We start from the raw sequence: 8,213 nt of genomic DNA, 5'->3' as shown, positions 1-8,213 counted from the left end.
AGAGAGAGAGAGAGAGAGAGAGAGAGAGAGAGAGAGAGAGAGGTGAGAGGGAGGGAAAGAGAGAGGAGAGAAGAGGAGGGGAAGAGAGGGAAGGGGAAAAGAAGAGAGAAAGGGAAAGGGAGAGAGAGGGAGAGAGCGAGAGCGAGAGAGAATCACAAAGGTTCTTAAAAGTGGAAAATGGAGGCACAAGAAAAGTCAGAATTCCAAGAAAATGGGATTAGGATGGCCAGAGCTACACAAAGTGAAAAACATTCAACCTACAAAGCTGGCTTTGGAGATGGCCAAGGAGGCCAGAGCCAAGGAATGTCAGCAATGTAGAATGTGGAAAACCTGAGAAAGAGTCTACCCTAGACCCCTCAGAAAGGAACCTCACCCTGCCAACATCTCTGTTTTAGTTCAGTGAGACCCCTTCAGACTTCTGACCACTAAATTTGTAGTAATGTTACAAAAGCAACAGAAAAGTAGTAATAGAACTCAGAAAAGAAAGGAATAAAGTAACAAAAAGTCCCCTCCGAAGTTACTAAAAGAAAAATGCTGCTGAAACACACCTAGGGGTGTGATTAGCTTGAGAAAAAGAAAAGAAAATGCAAAGGAAATGAAAATAATAGATATAAGGAGTAAATATATCTGACTGACAACACTGAAAAAAAGGGAACACACATCAGCAAAAACATTCCAAGATAAAATTTAAGAAATACAGAAAGTCTAGGGCTGGAGAGATGGCTCAGCAGTTAAGAGCACTGGCTGCTTTTGCAGAGGACCCAGGTTCGATTCCCAGCATCCACATAGCGACTAGCAACTATCCGCAACTCCAGTTCTGGTGATCTGACACTCTCTTCTGACCTCCACAGGCATTGCATGACACAGGTGCACTTACACACAGGCAGGCAATATAGTTGTACACGTAAAATAAAAAAAAATAAGGAGCAGGGGAGGAAGCCGGTGGCCAGCAGCAGCAGCAGAGTCTGGAGCAGCCGCCTTAGGGATTCTCCTGGCTCACACCGTCCCCCTCTGGGCTGACTTCCAACAGCTAAGTAAAATCAAGCTGGGTAACCATGGCAGAAGGTGGATTCGATCCCTGTGAATGTGTATGCTCTCATAAACATGCGATGGGAAGGCTGATCAATCTGTTGTGGCGGCCCCTGTCCTACCTTCACGGACACAGAGTGTCTTCGAGAGTTGCCAGGACCATCTGGTGACAATGGCATCAGTATTACGATGATCTTAAAAGGCCTGGATGGCTATTGCAGTGATCTTGTTCCTACTGAGACCTCCTAATCTGAAAGGATCAACCCTCCCTGGAAAGCCCACCAGTCCTCACAGTGGACAGGATCCACCAGCGCCTCCTGTGGACCACCTTTATGATCTGGGAAGCAAAAATTGTTAACATCTTGCACGACCAAATGATTGAGGATGACCAGAGTACTCCTAACACCATTAGACTGTGTTTCCTTTTGCATCTATATCTGGAATGTTACTGTTTTCATGAACTTCTAGAAATTTCACCTGCAAGCTTACTTTTGCTTCCTGTGTTGCCCCCATTCTTATTTACAGTGTATTTGAGTAAATGATTATATTGAAAAGTTACCTGGGGCTTTGTGGGTTAAACTTTAACATTCCACTGTTCTCTCTGTGACTACGATCATTAATGTCTGTGGTGGTTTCTGGCTTGACTGAAGGAAAACTGAGATTTCTGCATTTAAATAGTTTTGTTGGAGTTCTAAATTTTCTTTTCATAAAGTATTTATAACATTATTTGGGTTACCTGGGCTTGTATGAAAGGCAATTACAGCCACACTGTGCTTATATCACCCTGGCAGTTTATTTGTAGGTGGCAGTTTTCTGTAGTTCTTGGGACTTTGGCAGCTTTTAGAATATTTTACTTAAAATTTACAGCTACTGGTATCATTAGAGCTGGCTTATGTGGCTAGAATAGAAGTGAATTGGTTGTTTACTAATTTTTAAATTCCCATTAAAATGTCTTATGTTAAGATTATGTTAAATAAACATAACTGAATGATATGGTGGTTGATGTACAGTCCATTACATGCCATTGAAAGCCTGCATACATTAGCCTCACGATGTTCATGAAAGGAAGAAAGCTTATGCTCTCTGCCTTTGCCAGGTATAATCTCTATCCAGTAATAACTTGACCAGTAATTATTTTTAAGCGAGTGCCTCTCAAGAAGCTTCTCTTCTGTTCTAACCTTTCCCTGTTAAAATGAAATTATCTTACATCTGTATGTGGTGGTTAGATTACTGATGTTTGTTACTTATTCACAGGTTTTTATTTTTTAATTTGAAGAAAAATTCAGTCTTTTGTTACCCTTCTGACTTAAAAAAACGTATTTAACAAAGTCTTGGTTTCTTCCTAGGGAAAGGGCGAAAGTTATAAACAAGAATATTTTTCTCACCCCTTAGCTCATTTCTGTTTAGTAATGGGATGTACTGGGATGAGAAGGAATGTTGATATCGGTGAAATTTCGAAATGTTATTAAAAAGTAAAAGGTTGTGTTGTTTTACTCAATTTGGAAAACAGTGAATACAAATACGGCATTTAAAAAATACCCACATAGCCTTTGTGGTTATAGAACTGTTTTTCCCTAGCAAGTAGCTACAGACGATTTGTGGAGGCCAGAACACATTTTGCCACCAAGGTAAGAATTTTCTCCTACTAGGTCAGTCTAGGTTGTCACTGTCTACACAAATTCTGTCTGACAAATTCTGAGAAAATTATTTATATGACTTAAATAAATTTCTCCATACCATTGTACCATTAAAAAATAAATAAATAGGGACTGAAGAGATGGCTCAGTGGTTGAGAGCACTGACTGCTCTTGCAGAGGACCCAGGTTCGATTCCCAGCACCCACATGGCAGCTACAAACCATCCTTAACTTCAGTTCCAGGGGAATCCGAAGCCCTCTTCTGACCTCCGCAGCATTGCATGACATGGGTGCACTCACATACATGCAGGCAATACACATAACATAAAAATAATAAAATATTTAAAAAATAGAAAAATATAGAAAGTAATTTTTTTTTTTTGAGACAGGGTTTCTCTGTAGCCCCGGCTGGCCTGGAACTTGCTTTGTAGACCAGGCTGGCCTTGAACTCACAGAGATCCGCCTGCCTCTGCCTCCTGAGTGCTGGGATTAAAGGTGTGCACCACCATGCCCAACAAGAAATACAGAAAGTAATTTTAAGTGTTCAGATCAAAGAGGTTCTAAGATAAATTGATAGACAAGAATTAACAGGAAGATAAATGTTACTGAGCTTACTGAGCTTCAGGGGCAAAAATAGAACATTACAGTCACTTCTTGAAAACTAAGAAAAATAAATAACCCAGGCCACCTAGGCAAGAATCAAGCTCCTTTCAGCCTTTCCCTAATATTCACCCTCAGGGAAGAACATGGCAATGCCACCAAAAGCAAGTTCAGCTGGAGAACTTTGTACCCAAGCTGTAGTTTCAGGACAAAGACTTAGGCAGTGATCCAAAAACATGAAAAGATGGAAACAACATAGTTTGTATGAGGCCATCCGGAAAACTTAGAGATGAGTGACAGCAACCAAGGGATAGATGGAGAAATTGAAGCATAAAGTTTAGAGGCAAATACTGAACTCACTGATGGAGAACATACAAATGCCTAGAAAAGTGGGTATTTATATATAAAACAGAAATTAGGAAGTAAAGAGAAAAAGGGTGAAAGGTCATTTAAGTATTGTTACAATTCATGGTCTAAGTTCTTAACAAGTCTATATTACTATTTGAAGGGGTAAGAGGGAACTTGTTCCTTATATAGAAGACTGCTTACCCTATATCCCTTTATCTATCTGCCTCACTAAAAGAACTCAAATTTGTTTTAGGCAGCCAATGTGCTGTTAGAAATACTCGCTACCACAGCTAGAGGTGACAGTAAGGGGCCATCTCATGACATAGTTCTGGTCAATGATATGTGTGAACTGGGGTTTCTACAAAAGCTTACTTCCCTGTAAAGGCACCTATTTTCCTTTTCCTCTTTTTTCCTTCCTGTCTAGAATGAAGATGAGATGTGAGGCAGCCATCCCATGACCATGAGATAAGTAGGAGCATAAAAGTCACAAGCCAAGAATAGCCTACTGAGAAGCTTGAGCCAGGGACACTACTGACAGGTGCAGCTATGTAACAAGCCCAGCTGCTGACCTCGGTGCTGTTCATTTTATGGGAAGAATATCTCCACCTGGTTAAGCCACTGATGCTTCTTCTATTCCATAAACAAACATAATGAAAGTAATGAAAGAAGTTGTAATTATGTTGTATGTAAAGGGTAGCTTACTTTTGTTATATTAGCTGTGACTTAGGTGAAAATTGGTATCAAACATAGTTGCTGTGCTTGTTTACCTTTATATAGGAAAATTTCACACCCAAATTAAGTACTGTTCAAGCAAAACTGTGACTAATACATTAATATAAACTCTGGTTATTTCTGGTTTCAGGATGAAGTTTCTTAAAGGCCACATGCTCATATTCATAGTTCTGACCCACCATTGGTATTTTTAACTGCCTAGGCATGATGGTAGTTAATTCCTCCCTCTCTTCCTCCCTCCCGCCCTCTTTCCTTCTTTCTTTCTTTCTAAATTTTAATTTATGTGTATGAGTATATTGCCTGCATGTATGTAAGGGCACCTGTGTTGTGCAATGCCCACAGAGGTCAGAAGAGGACATCAGATCCCCCTGGAACTGGAGTTACGGACAGCTGTTAGCTGCCATGTTGGTGGTGGGATTTGAACCCAGGTCTTCTGCAAGAACAGCCAGTACTCTTATCCGTTGAACCATCTTTAGCCCCTGATGTCTTCATACTTATTTCAAAAATGAGAGATGATATTAAAGTGCTATGGAAGTATTTATTATTACTGTATTCTGGGAGTTGGCTCCCCTAGGGAGAATGCATTTCCCAAAGAATTCTGAGGTACTTTAGATCTTGAGGATACATTTTCTCCTCTCTAAGCACTGGATAGCTTGCCTCCCCTATCTCCTCCCAAAGCTCACCACACTTCTGCTTTCACAGAACTTAGCCATACTTTATGGGACCTGCCTACTTACTTGTCTGCAGTCAGCATGCCCATCTCTTCCCAGTTAGCACAGAGCCTGGACAGGAAGCCAATAAAAATCTGATGACATGAATGAATAAATGCTTTTAAGACATGAGGAAAAAATTTATAGGAATGTACTACTTAGAACAGTAGCCAGTTTACTACTTTAGGAAAAACAGAAGTTTGAAGGTTTAGTTCCAATTAAGTAAATCTTAGATTGATAAATTATCTTTTAGAAAATGTGCATCCCTTCCAAAATTTCCATTATTTAGTAAACTTGAACACCAATCAATTTACCCAGCAGACACTACATTGCCCACATTCTCATGACAATAGAAATTTTTCCTTTTCTTTCCTTCTTTTTTGAGACGGGTTCTTACTATGTAGCCCAAGCTGGCCTTGAACTCATGATTCTCCTGCATCATCCTTTAAAGAATGCTGAGATTACATAAAAGTTCTACTTAAACAGAAGATAACTAGCACCAATTGTAAACTAATCTCATAAACAACATGACGAAGCACAATGTTTGGCTGTGCATTTCTCATGCTGGTTCACAATCTTTTTTTTTTTTTTTTTTTTTTGCACTAAGTTCTGATATAACCATAGTTGAACAGGAACACATATTTTAACTGATGTTTCTTTTTTTTTTTTTAAATTCTCCACAAACGTCTTGGGAACCATGGAGTGTAAAGCAGTATGGCCAGCTGCAGAAGACAGTGTGGCATTTTCTCAAAACTGGAAACAAAATGACCACAGGAGCCAATGTACACATACAGTATCTGAAGGCAGGGACTTGACATATATTTGCACACCAATATCTACAGCAGCATTATTCACAACAACCAAAAAAATGAAAACAATGCAAATACCCAAAGGCAGATGAGTGGAGAAATAAAGCACGATATATACATATAATGGCATATTATTCAGAAACCAAGAATATAATTCTAATACATGTTATAACAAGAAGGGACTCAGAGTTATAACAAGAGCATTCATATTGTTTTTTTGTCTTTTCGAGACAGGGTCTCTCTGTAGCCCCAGCTGGCCTGAAACTCACTAAATAGACCAGGCTGGCCTTGAGCTCACAGAGATTTGCCTGCCAGACAGAAGCAGTCTCCCAAGTGCTGGGACTAAAGGCATGTGTCACCACATCTGGCCTAAGAGCACTCATATTGTATTATTTCATTTATATAAAGGACATAGAATGGTCAAATTCATAGGGGCAGAAAACAGAATGGTGGTTACCAGGGCCTTGGGGAAGAGAGGGGAAATGGGTGTATTGTTTGATGGGCATACAGTTTGTGATGCTGAAAAGTTTTGGCAATGGATAATGATGGTGGTTGCACAAAAACATGAATATACTAAATACTACAGAAGTACTAAATTACTCTGTATAATTGGTACAAGTATAATTGGTACGTTAAATTTTGTTGTGTTTAATTTACTATAATACAATAGAAAGGTTAATATGAAGTATTTGACTTTTTAAAAACTTTTCTATATTTCTGAATCTCCAATTTATTCAATCAGCAGGGAGGGAGAGAGGAAGGGATAGAGAGGGAAGGAGGAAGAGAGGGAGGGAGGGAGGGAGTGCAAGAGGGAGGAAGAGAGGGAGAGGAGAGGAAGTGAGGGGAGGGGAAGGAAGGGGAGGGGAGGGGAGAGGAGAGGAGATGAGAGGAAAAGATTTGGCTCAGTGGGAAGAGCAACTGCCTAGCATGCATGAAGCTCTGCGTTAGATCTTTAATACCACATAAACCCAGTATGATAGTATACACTTGTAATCCTGGTATTCAGCAGGTAGAGACAGGAAGATCATAAATTCAAGATCTTGCTTGGTTATATAGTGAGTTAGAGGTCAGCTTGGACTACAAAAGACTATGTTGAAAGGGAGGGAGAGAAGGAGAGAGAGGGGGAGAGAGGGAGAGGGAGGGAGAGGGAGAGGGAGGGAGAGGGAAGAGGAAGAAGAAAGGAGGGAAAGAAGGAAGGACAAGCTAGAATTTACAACTTACAAGACAGGTGATCAGTGACTGTACTAAAGGAAGTCTTTTCTGCCAAAGCAATGAGGAGTAGGGAGCTTAAGAAAACAACTTTCCTCTAAATGACAAATCTTTTCAGGAATTTGATTTACAGGTAAAGTGTCTGCCCTTACTTATCAACTGTATTTTCACTAAGGAAGAAAAGATACCATTGTGAAGCACCAAACTTTGAAACCAGCAGTTCCAATTCCTGCAGCAGAGCCCAGAAGCCAAGGCTGACAGTAGCAGCTGTCCTGAGCCCAGCACCCCTGACTGGCAGCATCCACGTTGACTGCACCATGACCACTTTCCCCCCGGGGTCATGACCACTTGTTACCAGTGTGCAGAGATATTGTGTCTTGTGCTTCTGTTTTGTTTTTATTGTTCCCTAGTTTCATGTGCTTGGTGGTACTTTGTTGTATTTTGTATTTTTCTAATAGGGTTGGGATGCAATTTGAGGGGTGGGTTGAAGTATTTAACAGCACCCTTGATCTCAGAGATACACCTACCTCTGCTTCTTGAGTGCAGGGATTAAAGGTGTGTACCACCACAGCTGGTCTCTAACTTTTGTGTAAAATAATGATATTCTCTGACCCAAACAACAACAATACCACTTTTACTGAGTTGGAGCCATGCTATACTTCAGCAAAAGCACAGAGTCACAAAACACAAAATACCAGGCAAAGAAAAAGATAAGAGTATGGCAGTGGCTACCAGCTCGGTGAAAAGCTCCTGCCCAAGTGGACAGTCAGTTTGGAAACCAGCAAAATAACAGCAGGCACTATTTTCCAGAAAGGTCTCGAGGAAGGTGAGAGCAACAGTCTGATGTTAGTAAATCAGATTCTGTCTTTATTCTTCAGAGGTTACCAAGTGTGGACCTGGTATGGAGTGAACGGGGGGCGGGGGGGCTCTTGGCAGTGCTGTGCCATATTCGTGTTCATGTGCAGGGCAAGGAAGGTGACACATGAGGATAAGATAGGACCAGTGAGCATAAGCAATTGTTTCTTACTATTTAAAGGGATTCTAAGAGGTAGGAAAGTTATGCTGCCCTGAGTTCTTGCTTTGAGGGCAAGAGGCAAAATGACTCTCTGCACACATTTTCTCATTTATTTTGTTTTATGG

At 40.6% G+C, this 8,213-nt stretch overlaps 1 protein-coding gene and 1 pseudogene across 1 annotated transcript in view; one reads left to right on the top strand and one right to left on the bottom strand.

Annotated features, from left to right (window-relative positions):
* The window catches only part of Myo1d (myosin ID), a 481,196-nt gene that overhangs the window by 418,219 nt on the left and 54,764 nt on the right, over positions 1-8,213 (bottom strand). The gene's annotated exons all lie outside the window — the stretch shown is intronic.
* Positions 1,056-1,387, top strand: LOC108491550 (annotated as a pseudogene).

Source organism: Nannospalax galili, unplaced genomic scaffold (genome assembly GCF_000622305.1).
Source record: "Nannospalax galili isolate Female #2095 unplaced genomic scaffold, S.galili_v1.0 scaffold363, whole genome shotgun sequence".
Lineage (NCBI taxonomy): Eukaryota > Metazoa > Chordata > Mammalia > Rodentia > Spalacidae > Nannospalax > Nannospalax galili.
The sequence above is the reverse complement of the archived record's forward strand: the minus strand, read 5'-3'. Positions and strand labels throughout refer to the sequence as shown.